Source organism: Jaculus jaculus, chromosome 1, assembly GCF_020740685.1.
Source record: "Jaculus jaculus isolate mJacJac1 chromosome 1, mJacJac1.mat.Y.cur, whole genome shotgun sequence".
NCBI lineage: Eukaryota > Metazoa > Chordata > Mammalia > Rodentia > Dipodidae > Jaculus > Jaculus jaculus.
In genome coordinates, this window is record NC_059102.1 from 115,860,220 (window position 1) to 115,879,957 (window position 19,738).

Genomic DNA, 19,738 nt, shown 5'->3' on the forward strand with positions numbered 1-19,738 from the left:
ACGTTCTTTCCCACGAAACTAGCTTAATTATTCTGTGTTTTTTTAATGCATTTTTACCAGTTCTATCCAAATAGTTCCCCAAACCAGAATGTGTTGCCAGCAACTAATTTTATTTTTCAAAAACAGTGGTTATGGGCTGGAAAGATGGCTTAGTGGTTAAGGCACTTGCCTGCAAAGCCTAAGAACTACTGTTTGAGTCCTCCAGATGCCACATAGAGCCAGATGCAAGTGACGCAGGCATGCAATGTCATGCATGCCCACAGGGGGTGCACACATTTGGAGTTGGTTCACAGCAGCTGAAAGGCCCCGGTGCTCCCATTCATTCTCCCTCCCTCCCTCCCTCCCTCCCTCTCTCTCTTTCTCTCGCTCTCCCTCCCTCCTTCCCTATTTCCCACTGTGTCTCTAAAAAAAATTTAAAAAGCAGTGGTTGTATGACAGCGATTTCTCAAATAAGTGTGTGTGTGGGGGGGGTGTTTACTCCACTTTGTTAAAACAAATTTATAGCATTACGAGAAGTGCAAGGTGAGATTTCTGCCAACAGCTCCGAGTATCTATTTTGATGAAATTTTAGATGTTCTTTTCTTAAATAAGGTAAAATGTACAAAAATGCTCATATTCTAGGTGTTTTATGTCATGAAGTAGATGGCCCATAAGCTACAAAGCAGGAGGTACATTTAACCATATCAGACAGGAACAGAAAAGGTGACAGTGCCAAAGCTCAGCCTATTCATGATGAGATATTGATGAAAGTCACAGATGTGGCTCATGCATCTCATCCCCAGAGGGTTGTGCAAGGTTCTGCAATAACAGGATAGGAAACTTATAAGCCCAACAAAGCATGCTTCCTTTCAAAGAGCCCCATTCCCTTAATTGCCTTTCTGAACCCATGTCTCTGGATCAGTAGCCACATTTAGGAAAAAGCCTAATGGGGTTACTAAAGGCCAGAAGACCCAGCTAAAGCAGGCTTGCTGCACCCATGATATGAGACAGGACAGCCTACCAGGAGTGGGAGAGGATTCTGAGTCATACTGTCATTGTCCCCAGGCTAAGCCATCAGCTATATTAAGTCTGAAGATCGCTCAACTTTCTTGGTACAACTTTTATGGCCTCCAAAAATTAACAGGCTCTCTATCCCTAAGGATATGCTTGCTAGTGTCATATAAATTGCATCCCCTTGAGGTCCTGAACCATACTATAGATCCACGGTTCCAACAAAGGTTCTGATTTAATGAGACCTACAGAGGGTTATGGGCTAGTACTCAGCCAGTGCTGAAATTATGTCCTTACCTAAAATATAATATTGTAACACTTAATGTGAGAAAACAAAAAAAGACTAATAAAATTTGAAGACAAAATGAAATCATGCTACCATTCCAGAAGCATTTCATCATTTTAAAAGAGGCCCTGCTAACACACCACCCACTTAGATCCAGCAAGTTTTGTCAATCCCAGCAATCTACAACTTTGAAGACAGAAGGGTTAAAAGAAAGAAATACACCATATATGTTGGATTATTAGTTAAAGATACTATTTTAAACACTTGCACACTGTGGTAGTTTGAATACAGAATATTCCCCATAGCCTCCTGAGCTTAATATTTTTTTAAAATTTTTGTTCATTTTTATTTATTTGAGGGGGGGGAAGGGAGCGCCAGGGTTTCCAACCACTGCAAATGAACTCCAGACGCGTGCGCCCCCTTATGCATCTGGCTAACCTGGGTCCTGGGGAATCAAGCCTCAAACCGGGGTCCTTAGGCTTCACAGGCAAGCGCTTAACCACTAAACCATCTCTCCAGCCCTCCTGAGCTTAATATTAAAATTTATGTTTATTTTTATTGACATATTTGAGAGCGACAGACAGAAAGATGCAGAGAGAGATAGAGACAGAATGGGCGCACCAGGGCATCAGCCACTGCAAACAAACTCCAGATGCGTGCGCCCCCTTGTGCATCTGGCTAACGTGGGTCCTGGGGAAATGAGCCTCGAACCGGGGTCCTTAGGCTTCAAAGGCAAGTGCACTTAACCGCTAAAGCCACCACTCCAGCCCTGAGCTTAATATTAAACTTCAAACTCAATTCATAGCTAGTGGAGCTTACAGGAGGAGCTATGTCACTGGAGGTAAGCCTTGAGGCCTATTAGTCCAGTCCCTGCTGGGTTTTCACTAGCTAGCTTACTCTTATTGGTCCCTCCCAGCTGATGTGACAAGATGCGATGCCTAGTCTCTGCTCTGCCAGGTCATTCTCTGTCATGATAAAACTTCCCCTTGACACTAGGTAAGATGTAATAAACCCTTTCCTTCATATGCTGCTTTTGGTTGGGTGCTTTGTCCCAGGAATGAAAAAGTAATTGTAACACACAGCCTTCTTTCTCCCTAGAGAAATAAATTCTTAGAAAAAAATCTTTACTAATAGCTAATTTGCAAAATGAAGGCTATGACATGAATTAGAACATACCAAAAGAAGAAATCCATGAGTACTATACAAATCTGTAACCTGCCTTTGAGGAGCATGATTTCTCATGTTGTCAGCAATTCTACTTCAAAAGAGATCCTAAAGGTTTAAAGCTCTGCCTATCATGTCACTAACATTTGGACAACCAATGATCCTACATATCACCCTCAAAATTACACCTATTACCAGCTAAGAGATCTCAAGGCTTTAAAAAATCCCTTAAGAGCTAGATTTTCCCTAGGTTTTTGGGAAGTAATCTGTTCCAAACCCAAATTCTTGCTTCATTGTGATATAATTATGGGAAAATTCTAACAAAATATGAGAAAGCCCCTCTCCTCCTGTTGATGTCCACTAAAGAAATACAGAGCTCTAGCAAATATACAACTATTTGCATTGTTCTCTGTTCAGATATATATAGCACATAGGAAAATGAACACTAAAAAAAATCAATCTTATCATCATTATATGTCATAAGAAAAAATCAGCAATTTCAACTGCAATCATAATGTCAGAATAAGAGGGAATTGAAGAGAAGGAACCAGAAGATTCCTAAGCTCCCCCCCACCACCACCACCACCACAGAAACACAAATAAGCATGCCTCTATCGACAATCCTTGGTTTGCAGAAAAACTTGATTGGATGATATTCTCTGTTGTCTTAGGAGGGTTTTCCAAGAGACTCTAGGAGAAATGGCCCAGTGACTACAGTGACTACAAATCACTTCCTTTAGCTTACCTCTCTGAAGGGCCCTCAAGAATCTTACCTTCCTCTAGCCTGAAAGGTGTAAGTTGATAAAAATGCTCAAAGAACTGGGCCAGGCAAACCCAAATCATTCACTTTATTTCCTTTCCTATGGACCAATTCTACTAAGTAGCAAACTCCACAAATCCTTAACTCGTACATCTTCTTGAATTAGCTGAAGAAAGGTGTTGGCATTGGAATGATCACTCACTGGGACCCTAGAGACTCTAAGCTCCTGCATCCTCTCCACAAAAATGGAACTAATGATGTATATAAAATATTTATCTAGTTCATGAACAAAGTATAGCACACGTAGCTATTATAATGAAGAGTGCTATCCACTTCAGAGTGAAGCTTATCCAGGGAGAGGCCCAGAGTGAGCAGGCAATTAAAAGAATCTCCTTTTTGTCCACAGAGAGTACTGTCTCCCTCAAGAGCTCTTCCAGAGCAAACTGGAACTCTCTCCCATGTCCAGCATATCTGGAGAAATGGAATTGTTACCTTGGTATCGTGGTGAGACTTGTGGCCATACAATCCCCTGATGGAGCTCTTGTCTCACCTCTCCTATTCTATTCTATTTTCCATGGTGCCCTGGAATTCAGCACCTATTTTCTACAGCACACTGACAAGTCTGCAAAGTGGCCCTCAGCTCCCTCTTCACCACATTTCCTCCAGCCTCATTAGCAAGTATCTTAGAAATCCAGGCCCAGTTATTCCTGCATTTCTTTTCTTCTCCAGTGGAGTAACATACCAGGTGGGTTCTTCTACATGATAAGTTACTCTGAGTCTAGGATGCTCAGTACTCAGTCCATAGACACTTACAGAATGAGAGTGTCTGCAGTCCCCTCAAGATGAGAAGCCATGCTAAAGAAAATTCACTGCAGAAGCAAATCAGAAATTTCATTGTAAGAAAGGGCTCAGGTAAGCCAAAACCAGGACAAAATTTCCAGCTGTGTTCAAAGAAACACAAGTTCAAACATGGGCAGTACTTAATGTGATTTTTCTCAAAGTCTCTCGCATTTGCTGGGAATGACTTTCATTCACAATGACTTCAGAGAGCAGAACAACAGCGTCTGGAACCTGCCAGGCTTGGGCTCTAGAACTCCTATGAACACAGCAGCTTAAAAGGATACGTTCTTGGTCTGGAGAGACAGCTCAGTTAGTAAAGTCCTTGCCTAAGAGCATGAGTACTTAATGTGATTCCCTAGACCCACATAAAAGAAGCCTGATGCAGTAATGCACAGTTGTGATCCCAGAACTAGGGAGTCAGAAGGATCCCTGGGGCTTAGTGGCCACCAGTCTAACCTATTTAGTAAGTTCAAAGCCAGTGAGACTTTGTCTCAAAAAAGGTGAGTGGCATTCCTGAGGAAAACCCAATGTTTTCTTACACCCTCCACACACATACACATATATATGCACCCCCACCACACATATATGCATATACACACCCCCACCACACACGTTTACACACCCCCACTGCACACATGCACGTGTACACACCCCCACCGCACACATACATGTATACACACCCCCACCACATATATAAAGTATACCTTTCATAAGACTGCAACTCCAAATGCAAGACTTTCAGTACTGTTGAAGAGCCGTGAACTCTAAGACCACAGGTTCAAGTGAAGAATCTATTCAAGCTTATTTAGACCTGGACACAACTTTCCCATCTCAACTTTTTATGTTCTTTACTTTTTCAAGCCAATTCATCCCACTTGCAGACTTATCTATTTCCCTACCAGTGTCCCTCCCCCAGAATCCTTCTCCTTCTCCTGAAGCAATGCAAGTAAATGTCATGTATTCCAAACTCTTCTGTTCTGTAGAATAGCAAGCCCTGCCTAACTAGAGAAGTGATCATTTCATCAGGGTGCCATGTCAGGCACAAAAGCAGGTTCCACCCTCCTAACCTCAGGGTTGGACTCCTCTACAAAAAGCTAAGCAAACCACTTTGCTGGCTGCCTCACTAAATTAAAAGAAGGAAAATGTGTAAGATCACAAATTAAACCCTGGTAGTTAAATTCTGGTAATTCTGAAAAACAAAACGTTAAGGGTATTCACCTTTTACATTTGTATCATTTATTGGTGTGTGAGAACGTCGAAACCCAGCGGCTCCTCAGGAAGCCTCCAGGCTTTCCGGCTCCTCAGGAGGCCTCCAGGTTTTCCGGCACCATCTGCAGTGCCGGGTCGGGACTGCTGAGGCATCTGGCCACGTGGACTGAGCAGCTACCAGGTTCGGTGATTCTCAGGCCTGCAACTGCTATTGGACTACTGTAAGCTAATCCAATAAATTCCCTTTATAAAATAATTCATTCTAGTAATTCTGTTCCTCTAGAGAACCCTGACTAATACACCCTGGTAGTTAAATTCTGGTAATTCTGAAAAACAAAACGTTAAGGGTATTCACCTTTTACATTTGTATCATTTATTGGTGTGTGAGAACGTGAGTGCAGGCATGCATGTGCTATGGTGCACGCGTGCAAGACAGACACTGTCAAGTCAGTCCTCATCCGCCACCACACTTCAGTCACTGTTTCTCACTCTGGATTCTGGCTCTCCTCTTGTTCTTTGTATGTTAGCCAGGATAGCATCAGAGAAAACCTCCTGTCTTTTTTACTTAGGATCTGGGGCTTAAACTCAGGTATTCCAGCTTCAGTGGTAAGAGCTTTATCCATTGAACTATCTTTGCTGCCTTAATTTTTAAAATTGGCAATGAGAACACTATTATTTGAAGTTTGGGATGTTTCTATAAAAAGAAATTGATGAAAAAAGGTACTATTTCAGTATTATCAAGATTCTGTGTATTCCCTATAAAAAGTGCCTCTGTCATTAAGACTTCAAAAATCAATTATTCTGCATGCCAAGGAAAAGTACTCAAGGAAAATGGAACTAAACTACTGAGTGGGACTTCTGCTGGCCTCCTTTTTTAAACTGTGGTTTTATGGTGGTATTTTAAAATTCACACAGTGCAATCTCCCAAGAAACAGTGTGCAAAGTGTCTACTGCAGGTGAGAGCCAATGTCCCCAAATGGAGGGCAGAGTGCCCTGCTAGTATCTGAGGCTCCTAAGGCACATCCACTCACTCCTCTTAATGGAAGCTACTGGAACCAAGTGTCAGACAGCCCTCCTTTCCACAGAGGAGAGAGCCATACTGTGATCATGTGTTACAGTATGTCAAAGTGAAAAATAGCACTAATTCCACTAAATTTGCAAATCCCTCAAAACTAATGACTGAATAGACCCTCCTTGACCAAAGTTCTTTTATGTTGAAACAAGGCCTACCCTGCTACAATTAACACAATCATTAACATTAAAAAAATCTGATTAAATCACAATTAATCTTAATCAAAAAATTATCATCAGAATTTTATACTCTTGCACATTTAAGATTTCTATAGATTTCCTTCTCCTTTGAACTTAAAACCAAAGGGCAATTTTTATTTAAGAGAAGAAGATTACAGCTGAAAAACTTAAGATTCAAATTAATCCAATGGAGACAATAAGTAATCAAGGCCCATTCCAATGTTTAAAGATTCAGTGCCCATTTTAAGCTGTCCATTTAGGCTTTTACACACACAACTTCTTTTCTCTCCTATTGGGCACTATAATGATTACTCTAAATTCTGCTACAGTAGAGAGAAGCTGGGGCTAAAGAAGCAAATGAATACGTCTCTAATTTCCAGTTAATGATTGTTACACTGTTGGTGGGAATGTAATCTGGTACAGCCATTGAGAAATCAGTGTGGAGGTTCCTGAGACAGCTAAAAATAGATTTGCCATAGGATCCAGCTATACCACTCCTAGGCATATATCCTAAGGACTCATCTCACTATCTCAGAGATATGTGCACATCCATGTTTATTGCCACTCTATTCACAATCGTTAGGAAATGGAACCAGCCTAGATGTCCCTCGACTGATGAGTGGATAATGAAGATGTGGTACATTTATACAATAGAGATCAATTCAGTGGTTAAAAAACTGAAATTTTGAAATTTGCAGGGAAATGGATGGACCTGGAAAAGATTATACTTAGTGAGGTAACCCAGGTCCAGAAAACCAAGGGCCACACGTTCTCTCTCATCTGTGGATCCTAGCTACAAATGTTTGGACTTGTATATGAGTTGCAATAAAACTCGGTAACAGAGGCCAGTAAGTTAGAAAGGAGTTGTAAGGGAGAGAGAAGAGGGGAGCACTTAAAGGGATGGTATTGTATATGTGTAAGTAGAAGAACATATTACCGGGGTGGAAAGGCCTAAGTGAGGTCAGAGCAACAGTCTGAGTAAAGAAAGGATGATGGAAGGGTTAATCAAAATGTAAGAGGGTATGAATAAGTCAGATGGAAACCTGTTTTTGGACAATGGCATATACAGAAGCCATAGATTGTTACTAGAAAATTTTCAGTGCCAGGGATGGGATACCTTCCCTGTGAGTTCTTAGCCAGGAAGGTCACTGATTCCCCCAAAACATTACAGGTCATTGCCAAGGCTCTTGGTTTCCCACCAGAAACAAATGCTAAGACCCTATTGCTGAAGACTCCACATACCTGGGATGTAAGGTCACTGAGAAATCCTGCTAGACCCGACCTGAAAACCTCCTACCTGTAGACAGCTGACAGAAAGTTATGCTGCATGCAGCTCCATGAGAAAGAGAAATCACCAGTGGAGATACTCAACAGTGGACAAAGCAAGCCTTAAGTTGTGCTAACCAGACCAAATGAGGCAATGAGTCCAATAGTGACATGTCTGTTATGGGGGAAACCAACCACTCTCTAATTGGCCTGCTCCACAGGAGGGAATACATGCCTGATACTAAAAACCTGTGATGGGGGAAGTCACAAGCCATAGGTGTGTAACACCTGCTGGCGTCTGGTTAAATGCACATATTATGCTCATCAAACTGCCAGGTACGCACTTTTCTTAATGTACATACCCATATATTAATGCTACTCTCACTTTTGACTCAAGAAGCTTCTCTTTTCAGATTAACAGTGACCTCCAGCATGACTCAGAAGGCACCATAGTGCTAAGAAGTGACAGAGGAGTGCTTAAGCACTGAAACATCTCTATCACACCTTCCCGGGCTCAGGATCCATTGTGGAAAAGGTCGCAGGAAGAATGTAAGAGCCAAGGGAAGGCTAGGACTCCTTACACTGCACTATTCCTGACACAAAATGGCCTGGATATCCATGACCTTGCAGTGCCTGACACTTTCTACACAAGACCAGTAAAATAGGAGGAAAAGATGATGACATCAAAATAAAAGAGAAGTTGATGACAGGGGGAGGAGATATGATAGAGAATGGAGATGTGAAGGGGAAAGTGAGGGAGAAGAGGGAATTATCATGGTTCGTGTCTATAACTATGGAAGTTGTCAATAATAAAACAAAAAATTTAAAAATAAAAAGCTGCCTGGGGCCTAGGTACACAGAAGCCACAGAAAATGCAAACCCAAGCCAGGCATGGTGTCACACACCTTTAATCTCAGCACTCAACAGGAGGATTTCTGTGAGTTCAAGGCCACCCTGAGACTACATAGTAAATTCCAGGTCAGCCTGGGCTAGAGTGAAACCCTATCTCGCAAAACCAAAGGGAAAATAATACAAACCCAAAGAGCATGAGAAATGAATAACATTTGTCCCCACATCAGAAATTAGCATCTACTTCCTCACACCTCCACAGAAGGAATGCTCTTGGGGCACCGTGTCAATTAATACTAAAATTCTTAGTGGGTAAAGTACTTCCTCACACCTCCACAGAAGGAGTGCTCATGGTATACTGTGTCAATTTATATTAAAATTCTTAGTGCGTAAAGTACTTGCCATGCAAGCAAGTTTGGATCTCCAGCCCACACATAACAACCCTCGGGAGGTGGAGAGTGTGGATACCCAGGAATTGCTAACTAGCTAGTCTAGACAAATTAGTGAGCATCAGGTTCAGTGATAGACTCTATCTCAAAAAGCAAAGTGGAGAACGAGTGAGAATACATGTGACATCAATCTCTATCCTACACGTACATGTATGCAACATACATGCTATATCAATAATCACTTACGGGCAAAGAGGAGACTTACCAGAGCAAAAAGCAGAAAGATAAGTATTCCTTGCATTTTTAAGGAGTGTCATAAAGGAGGTAAGTGAGAAATTCTGCAGTCACTTAGAGCACAATGTCTGTTAAAGGCCTGTGTGTTAAAGGGTTCTTTGGCTTTCCAGGCAAGTACCTTAGCCACTAAGCAATCTCTCCAGTTCCTTATTTTCTTAATATATTACTTTATTTACTTATTTGAGAGAGAACAAAAGAGAGAGAATGGGAGCACCAGGGCCTCTAGCCACTGCAAACAAACTCCAGATTCATATGCCACTATGTGTATCTGGCTTATGTGGATACTGGGAATGGAACCTGGATCCTTGGGCTTCACAGGAAAATGCCTTAACAGCTAAGCCATCTTCCCAACCCTAGTAGTTGTTTTTGTTTTGTTTTGTTTTTTGCTGCTTATATCAAATGGAGAGCAAATGAGATAAAATAGTAACGCACAGGAAGTCCTAACCCCTGCTAGGCTCTCCTAACCCATAGTGTGACTGATGGGTAAAATTTTAGAAGGTAAAAAAACCATGAACTTAGGGTTCAGTAACAACAAAAGCAAGCATAGGAGATTCCAGAAGAAGACAAATTATAGCAGAAAAATATTCTAAAAGCAGAAGTCAGAGAAATGATAAAGACCGTGGAAGGAGATTCATTTAACAGTTACCATATGCCAATCACTATCGTGCGAAAACTAGGCATAGTCTTATCACGTGGGACACCACTAGCGAAACAGACGCAAGGCTTATCTGAGAAAGACTTGACTGCCAAACTGGAGAGGTCACTAACGGTGACAAGACCCTTAAGTTCACTTGTTTGCTTTTTTGGTCATTGTTTTTTGTCTTTTCAATCTTTTCACATTTGCCCAGAACTTCATTCTTTCCATGGCACATGCTATTTAATAGATACTTGCTGATGAAGTTAATTTCATCTTAAAAGCATTGTTTCTGTCCAGTTTCTCAGGAAATAATGCCAATGATTCACTAATGGAACATCATGAAATTAAAAAGCTTCTGCATAGCCAAGGAAACAATCCTGTGAAGCGCCTACAAAATGGAAGAAAATCTCAGTTATACATGTGATAGAAGATAATATCTGCAATACACAATGATCTCAAAAAAAAAAAAAAAATCCCTGAAGAACAACAAAACCAAACAGTCTGGTCAATGAATTGGCTAATTAAATTAACAGAGGGTCTCAAAAGATGAAGTTCACATAGCCAATAAACATATGTGGTGGTTTGAATGAATGTCCCAGCAATAGATTCAGGAGTTTTATTAAAGCTTCTTGAATTTCCAGCTACCTGGCTGGAGGTACCCACCCTAAGGTGTCACTGGGAGTAAATGTGAATGCCAGCCTCAGATATGCAGGGTGCTTAAGCGCTGCCTGGGGTTCCTGGAGTGTGTGTGCTTGCATATGAGGCCGCTAGGGTCATTTCTCTGTACGGACTTGAGAAAGGGGGACAATTTCTTCTGCCATTATGGAACTTCCCCTGGATCTGTAAGCTTCTGTTCCTCCCATAAACTGTGTCTGGTTTGGAAGGTCATCCCAGCAAAGTGAAGCTGACTAGCATATGAAACAATATTCAACCTCACTAGATATCGGAGAAATGTAAACAAAGACCACATTGAGATTCTTTCTCAACCCAGTCAAAAATGTCAATCATTAAGAAAATAAATAATTGGCCTGGAGAGATGTCTCTGCTGTTAAATGTGTTCGCTTGCAAAGCCAGACAACTCAGGTTCAGTTCCCCAGTACCCACATAAAACCAAATGCACAAAAGGGTATGTGCGTCTGACGTTTGTTGGCAGTGACAAGAGGCCCGGGTTTGTCCCCTCCCCTTCACCACCTCGTGTGTGTGTGTGTGTGTGTGTGTGTGTGTCTTTCCTTGCAAATAAATAAATAGTATAAAAGAAAGAAAATAAGTAGCAATGAATGCTGGTAAGAATGTGGACAAAAGGGAACCCTTGTACAGTACTCATGGGAACATTAATTAGTCCAGTCACTATGGAAATCAGTACAGAGGTTTGTCTTCATCTGCTCACTGTAGATAAATAGGCAATTTTAACAGCTTTTAGCCTTCCTTTCCTCCCATCATCTTTTCCTCCATCCTCACTCTTATCCGTGATACATCCCGAGTATTGTCCCCTACAGCCCCAAATCACATACTGCATTACATTACGGCTCACGTTCATCTTCCACATTTCATGTTTGTTTTAGTCTTCAACCATACATGGGACATGAGAACATGGGTCTAGGACTTCCTGTACATTTGCTTATTTGTAAAGAGCTAAACAAGTCTTCTCAAAGTGGCTTCAAAGGAATCTTTCTTAAGTGGATCAACTGTTGAAATATTCACCTTGGACATGTCATATGCTAAACATACCTGTCATACCAGCACCTGTGAAGTACAGGCAGGAAGATTAAGAGTTCAAGGCCAACCTGACCTATATGATACTCAGTCTCAAAAAAAAAGACAGAAAAAAAATAGCAGCTATCAGAAAACATCTTGACTTCAAGACTTGGCAGATCAACTGCTTTGGCTTCCAACTTCTTCTTGGAATTTGGCATATAACAAAACACCAGTTTAAAACAAATACCAGGGGTGAGGGAGATGGTTCAGTAGTTAAAGGCACTTGCTTGCAAAGCCTGCCATACTGGGTTCCATTCCCCAGTACTCATGTAAAGCCAAATGCACAAAGTGACGCATGTGTCTGCAGGTCGTTTGCAGTGGCTAGAGGCCCTAGTGTGCCTATTCTCTCTCTCTCTCTCTCTCTTCCCCTCTCTTTCTTTCCCTCTCTCTCTCTCTTTCCAAATAAAAAATAAAATAATTTTGAAAATGAGCATGAATATAAGAGCAAAATTAACATAGAATGAAATTATGCCTGTTAAATAAATCACAGCTGCTCCAAAGGGGAAATGAAACTGGGTGACTAGAGTTGATTTTCTCCTCAGAGTCATCCAACCTAAATAATGTAAATATTATTGATCTGCCATAACCCAAACCTTAGCAATAGCTACAAGTCATATAATTTTCTTTCTAATGCTTTTCTGTAATTATTCCATTCTTCTGAAGGACTCTTAGAATACAGGAAGCAAACATGAAGTTTCCACTCTATTGACACTTTCAAGTCAGCAATTCTGATTGCCATATTAAGAGAAGAAAGATGAAGAGAGGGGATCGTAAGTCAAAGACCTCTTTAGACAAAGACCCACCACTGTCAACTCTAGCTTTGAAACTCAACACATGATATGAGGAATCTACCAACCTGTCCTTTGAGAGTAGGAGGAAGAGGAGCATTAATTTTAAGTCAGTTTGGGGGAGGACATGTAAGTCCAGGTGACTTTCATGAGGAGGGTAACATTCTATAAGGTCTTTTTTGTATTGAAGTTCTGTTTTCAAAACTGAAAACAAAAAAGATAGGATTCTGAACTGTTGTAGGACTCAAACATGATGCCCCATTGTCTACATAACTGCACTGTGTGGTGACAGTGTTCATGCACTCTGCAGAATGCAGAGCACCCAAAGACCCTGTTTTGTGTCTGGGATTTTTACCCTTAACTTCATGTATTTGTAAAAATATACCTTCCCAGTGACACCTCTGTTGGTTAATTATTCAAGGGAACTCCATTCAAGTGAAAATATGCAAATTAAAAAGAAGAACCACTTTTTGTCATTTTCTTATTTCATTTGTCAAAACTGATATTCTGACAAAGCTTCTGGCCCCAAATTGGTTAATTCATGCCGAAATCCTTAGGCTACAGCTCAGCTTCCCTATTTACAACCTGTTTATAACTCAGTTTCCCCTCCTCTAAAGAGAGAAACTATACCCATGACCAGTGGATCCCCTGGAGAATGAGCTCAGTTCTAGGACAACCCTTCAACAGCCCTCAGCAGAGCAAACAGCAAAGCATAACTGTTTGTTGAGAAGTGTGGGCTCAGCTTTGATTTCTGACCTGCTGCGTCAACTGATGAGAAAAGCAACTCCCTATCTGATTTTCACCACAAGAAATAATTTGAAAATAAACCAAAGAAGCTAAAGCCAATATCTCTTCTGACAGTAACAGCAGAAATAGCAAAGCTTATTACAAAAGGTCCATAAGCTAATTAGGGATAGGCCAAGTAAGAGTCATATTGTATAATAACTAGGAAAAAATCATCAGCGTTAGGGTTAACAACTAAACAAACATTCTCTTCTGCCCACTGTTGCTGCTGTGGTTGTTCTTATGGCTCATGTTGTTGAGGCAAATACTGCCATTCCATCTCCTACTGTGTACATCACACAGGAAACACAGTTCGCAACCACAAGCTACTCACAAATAAAATTGAAACGGTGTTATTTTCCTTTAAAACCACATTTTAAAAATGAGTTAGCAAATGTTACTGTCTGTTCATTCCATAGCGTTGCAATCCCTATGCAAGAAAGGTCTCAACCCAGAAAAGAATCCCAAGGAAGTAAGAAAGGGGCTGTCTCTCGGATAAGGATGACAGCAGACGAATGCACACAACAGGGTGAGCAGCCTTCGAAGTCCCCGGCTCACACAGCTGAACTTGCACCAAATCCTCAGTGTGGGAGTAAAAGACCTCTGGAATTGTATGCATACCTAAGCTCTGACACTTGCAAGGTGTGTGGTCAGGGGTAAATTAGATAGCCTCTCAGCTTACTCTAAGTAACAGGCATAATAGATTAGCCTGTTGTAAAGATTAACTTAGAACAGGACTTGGCATATAGTGTTATGTGAGTGTCTATTAAATAAAAACTGCAATGACTCTGGCATTCAAGGTGTTTCCATTTGCAGATGTAAAGATGTTCTCAGTTTTTACTGTAGACACAACTAGATCAAAACAAGCACTCTGAATGATCTTTTAAATTTTGATGCTGAGATAATTGACCACAGGAGCATTATAATTCCATTACTTATTTAATATGCAGACTGGGAATATGAATGTATTTAGATTTGAGTGTTCAAGAAATTCAAAAACAACATGCATTTGGGTATTTCCTAGATATCCCAAATGGTCATAATTAAAAATTTTTAAGACATTGTCCATTTAACATTTGCATAAGCAAAGTTCTAACTTGTCTTTAATCACTGCAAATAGACAAACATAAGCACCCTGATTTATGAGGGAGAAGATCTCTAAAAAAAAAAGAACAATGAAAAATATTCCAGCTCCTTTCCAAATACAGCAAGTACTACCACAGATAACAAACAGTTGAGTTGCTAAGTTTCATTCAGTTGCATTCATTTTTAATAATGTTTGCATTTGACTTCCTGAGCAAAGACTGAAAAGTACTATATCCCAATGGCTCTTTTCCTGTCCCAGTGCTATAGCCAAAATGTGCCCAGGGCCCATTCAGATGAACTGAAATACAAGCGTTGAGCTTTCAAATGCTCAAATACTGCAGGACAGACCCGCACTTCACAGATGTCCAAGGCACAGTCAGGTCTCTGCACCACCACATTTCCAAGTGCCTCCTGAATTTTTCTGACTATGGTAGCAATTCTTATTTCAAATGGTGACAGCATCATCACAAAGCCTGAAGACCTTCTCTGCTTCCCCTGATTCTACCATTTGTTCTCAAGTAGATATGGATTTGCTATGTATGTCAAATGTTTCCCTTAAATTCTCATGTCAATGACTTCTGAGAGCACTTAGGAAACAGTCTGGCAACGTTAACTTTGTACTTGACAATTCTTATACTATCCACTTAGGAGTACTCTCTATGCTTTCACACTGAATTGATGTGAAAGAAGTTTCTCAAAAGAAGGATATGAACAATAGTAAATATCCATTGTTTTGTGGTAGGACTAAGGTAAATAGGATGAAAAAAATGGGAGAGGGAAAAAATCAAGTTATTTTTAATTTAATTTTTATTTATTTATTTATTTATTTATTTTTAATTTTTTGGTTTTTTGAGGTAGGGTCTCCCTCTAGCTCAGGCTGACCTGGAAGTTACTATGTAGTCTTAGGGTGGCCTCGAACTCACAGAATTCCTCCTATCTCTGCCTCCCAAGTGCCAGGATTAAAAGCGTGCGCCTCCACACCCCGCTCAAGTTCTTTTTTAGTTGGCATCTAAACTTTGGCTGAAAAGATCAAAACTTGAGTCTAAGTTCCAAACTATTATTGCAAAAGAGCCAGTTAAACTCTGCTAGGTTGTCAGGTGTTCTTTGTGGGCGGTGAGGATTGAGCCATAGAAAGAAATGGAAGTGCCTATGCTGATCACCAGGGAAGTTTGTTTTTAAGTGGGAGGGATAGAATGCCAGGGCTTGTGCATGCCAGGCAAGCACTACCACTGAGCTACATCCAAGCCCACAAGCTTTTCTTTTTTTTAAATTTTTTTGTTTATTTTATTTATTTATTTGAGAGCAACAGACAGAGAGAGAGAAAGAGGCAGAGAGAGAGAGAATGGGCACACCAGGGCTTCCAGCCACTGCAAACGAACTCCAGACGCGTGTGCCCCCTTGTGCATCTGGCTAACGTGGGTCCTGGGGAATCGAGCCTCGAACCGGGGTCCTTAGGCTTACAGGCAAGCGCTTAACCGCTAAGCCATCTCTCCAGCCCAAGCTTTTCTTTCTTTTTAAAAAAAATTTTTTTGTTCATTTTTATTTAGTTAGTTGAGAGCGACAGAGAGAGAAAGAGGCAGAGGGGGGGGGGTAGAGAATGGGCGTGCCAGGGCCTCCAGCCACTGCAAATGAACGCCAGATGCGTGCGCCCCCTTGTGCATCTGGCTAACGTGGGTCCTGGAGGAATCGAGCCTTGAACTGGAGTCCTTAGGCTTCACAGGCAAGCGCTTAACCGCTAAGCCATCTCTCCAGCCCAGCTTTTCTTTTTTAATATCAAATCTGTCCTCTGTTGTATGAGTATTTGTCCCACCCGCTTCCATTGTGGGGTGCCATTGAAAAATACTGGATTTTAAAATATTGATGATACCAGTGTTCCAAATGGGAAAAGCCAATGACTTCTAGGGCAGGATACTTTTTTTCCTCCTTTCTTTTTCGTGTTTAATCGTTTTTCTCCCCCTCTTTCTGTTAAAGGTTGGCAAAAAAAAAGAACACACAGCCACACAACCCTGGCACCGGCTGATGCCCTAGAACCTAGCAATGGTCTAGGAGTTCGGAAACGCACTGAAAAACAAAAAAAAAGAAAAGACAAGAAGGAGAAACAAACATGAGCGAACTCCCTCGAACCCCAGGGTACCTCCCAGTCTACAACCACCAATCTTCTCTGGAATCACAATGGAAACCCGAGTGGGATGAGTCTGACCCAGCAGTCCGGCCAGCCGCACGCCCGCCACAGGCCCATACCTCGGCCACGCGGCCAGGAGGCGCTGCGGGCCAGTCTCCAGGGGCGCGCGCCCTGCCCCCAGCCCGGGCGGCGGAGCTCGGCCCAGCAGCCCGACAGCAGCTCTGCGCCGCCCGCCAGGGTTACTCGCGGTCATTCGGCTGCACCACCTCGTCCCAGCTTCTCCAACCCGTGCCCTGCCAGAAGCTGGCCCAGGAACGAACAAGCCGTAGGTACAGAGATGGGGCCGGAGGTGAGGGGGAACGGGCACCCCAGCTGGGGGCTTCGGCAGGCTCTCTCAAGTTTTCTGACTTTAGAACCAAAACTCATCCCTCGCCCAACGCCAGCGCAGCGACTCCAGGGAGCCCAATGAGTCTGTAGACAGGACCCCGGGGTCAAAGCCCCACGACTTCAGCCAGCCACGGCACCAGGGACCCTGTTTGGGACACTTCCAACTCCCGTTCTCTGGGAATAAGGACGCGCCTCTCCCGTTCCTGATGCCCATGGCAGAGCCGAACACAAACTAGTGTGAATAATGGGGTGGGGTCTGGGAGTTGGCCTTTGTGGGTTCAGACCGACTTGTAGCCAGAGGGGCTTCCAGAGATTCTGACGCTAACCAAACAAAGAGAGGCACTTCGCGGGGGATTCCCCCATACTTCCCACCCGAGTAGCAGCGCCCCCAGCACACCCAGGAGCCCTGGATCCCAATGCGCACGGGAGGCACCGTGCCTGGGTGTCCAAACCCGGAGATGCTCCCGAGGTCCCCAGGGAGCAAGCCCCCGCTGCAGCACCGCGTCCCAGGGTGGCCGCGGTGCGCCCACATCCTCTCCGCATCGACGCCGTGCCCGCCCCGCTGGTACGACCAGAGGTGCGAAGGTGAGGCGGAGGCGGAGGTCGACCCCAAAGTCCTGCCACGAGCGCTTCCCGATGTTTCCGTGGTCCCCAGACAAAACAATTAAGTCCAAGTCGCTGGAGAACCTCTTACCTGTTTTCCACTCCGGCGCGGGCGTCTGTTTCCCTCGGGGAAGGGGCGGCCAGAAGCCGGGGCTCGGAGAAGCGCCGAGCGGAGCGCCCCCCGGACGGCAGTGCGCGCGCGGGCTCTGCGGCGGTGCTGCCCGGCGCTGCGTTGGGCACCCGGCGGGACGAGGCTGTGGGTCTCGGCTCGCTCCCTCGCCCTCGGAATTGCTGGCTTTTGCCGCGACTAGTTCCTTTTATAGATTCGGCTGTGCAGAGCGCTGGGGTTACTGCCGGTCAAATGCAGTTCCCCGGCTCTTCCCCCGCCCCCCGCCGGCCGCTGTTTATGTAGTTCAGTCACTCAGCAGAAAGCACGTGGAGCCGGGCCCGCCCCTTAAACCGGCGACGCGGCGCCGCTCCGGGCAAAGCTGGCCAGGGGCGGCCCAGGCTGGCACTGGGGGCCCGGGGCCGCTGCAGCAACCCCGGCCCTGACCTGCCAGCCTCGGCCCCGTGAGCCAACAGGACACTCCAGGCCCGATCTGCGCCAGGGACTCTAGTCCGCCTTCCCTTCCCGGCAGCACAGGGAGACTGGAAATTGCTTCCTCTAAACTGTGCTTTCCACTTCTTTTTTTTCCCCCTTTGTTAGTTTACTCAGCCCTGGAGATGGGGGAGGAGAGCTGAAGGCAGACACCCATCAGGCCGCCCCCAGCCCCTTAGTATGTCTCTTTCTTTCAAAGACCTAGATTTGGGGGGATGGAGGGAAGTGGACATTGTAAATAACACCTTCTTGGCTTTTAGTTTCTGCCTCAAACCTTGAAGATGATTTCAAACCTTGAATTTGATTTTCAGTAAGTGAACAACCAACAACAAAGCCATAGAGATTCCCAGCCTTGGCTTTCCGCAGTCTGAGGGACCAATGAAGAGAGACTTGCTTCATCTTTTTCTAAACTGAGAAAGATGTCAAACGCCCCCCCCCCCCAGCAAAAAGTGGCCCAGAGCTCCTCTTGCACCATTATTATGTTGGTCAGTGTGCCTGTGATAAACTCACAGAGAAAAATGAAAAATGTCTCAAACTCAGAAAGACCATTTAGTTGGCAATATTGGTAACTTTAAGTTCTTCGCATAAGTTTTCAGCGTGTAGCCTGTAAAATTACAGAACCTTTCCCGTTCTTCAACTTCTCTTGACAAGACTTCCCTACTAATTGAGGGCTAAGGGGCAAGAGTGCATAAACACCATATCCCAAATGTACAGGCCCTATATTGAGCTAACAATTGGAAATAATTGACTGGTACCTTGACAAAGATAACTTTTTAGGAGCCTTGAAAAACAAGCTCACTTTTAGACTCTTCAGTGTAACCTGAGCCCCAGCAAGAAAAGGCTAAAAACTGGGGCAGCTGTGGCAACCCTATTCTCTTCCCAAAGCAAGCTCCATCATATTCCAGAACTTCCATTGCCTGCAGACCTTCAAGTGCGTGAACTACTTATGTACAAGCTCCGTAACCTGTCACTTCTTGTGGGCCACACAAAGGGCAGTTCTGTCAAAGGCCAAGCTGAGCCAGATTTAAACAACCGTCCTGCCTCCATTTCTTCATCTTTAAAGAGGAGAGAATATGGTCTGTCTGCCTTCAAGGGATTTTTTTTTTAATTTTTTATTTATTTATTTGAGAGCGACAGACACAGAGAGAAAGACAGATAGAGGGAGAGAGAGAGAATGGGCGCGCCAGGGCTTCCAGCCTCTGCAAATGAACTTCAGACGCGTGCGCCCCCTTGTGCATCTGGCTAACGTGGGACCTGGGAACCGAGCCCCGAACCGGGGTCCTTAGGCTTCACAGGCAAGCGCTTAACCGCTAAGCCATCTCTCCAGCCCCTTCAAGGGATTTTTAAACAATAAATTGTGTTAAAACTTTTGAGCTCCTTTGGAAGAAGGACGCCATAAATAGAATCTTATCAACTGACCATTAATGTCACCTTCAGATGACACCTACAGCCTATAAAGTATTTCCTGTGCCAGACAGCCAGAACTCTGGGACTAGCAAAGGGTTCGCAGTAACCTCCCTCTGTATACAGAGGAAAACTCCACAGTGAAGAGCTATTGTTCCTAGCATAAGTTTAGGAAGTCATTAGGGCCCCCTAATTCTTCATCTCCATCTCCATTTCCCCATTTTTAAAATCTCCCCAGTATTTAAAATCTCACCACACACCAGGGGGGTGGGGGAAA

General features: G+C 43.5%; 1 protein-coding gene across 1 annotated transcript in view; it reads right to left on the bottom strand.

The window, feature by feature from the left end:
- Nucleotides 1-17,617, bottom strand: part of Abca1 (ATP binding cassette subfamily A member 1) — a 142,410-nt gene extending 124,793 nt beyond the window's left edge. Inside the window, exon 1 of the mRNA XM_004656977.2 lies at nucleotides 17,551-17,617. The gene's annotated coding sequence lies outside the window, so the exon portion shown is untranslated. The remainder of the gene's footprint in view (nucleotides 1-17,550) is intronic.
- Nucleotides 17,618-19,738: the final 2,121 nt, after the last annotated feature.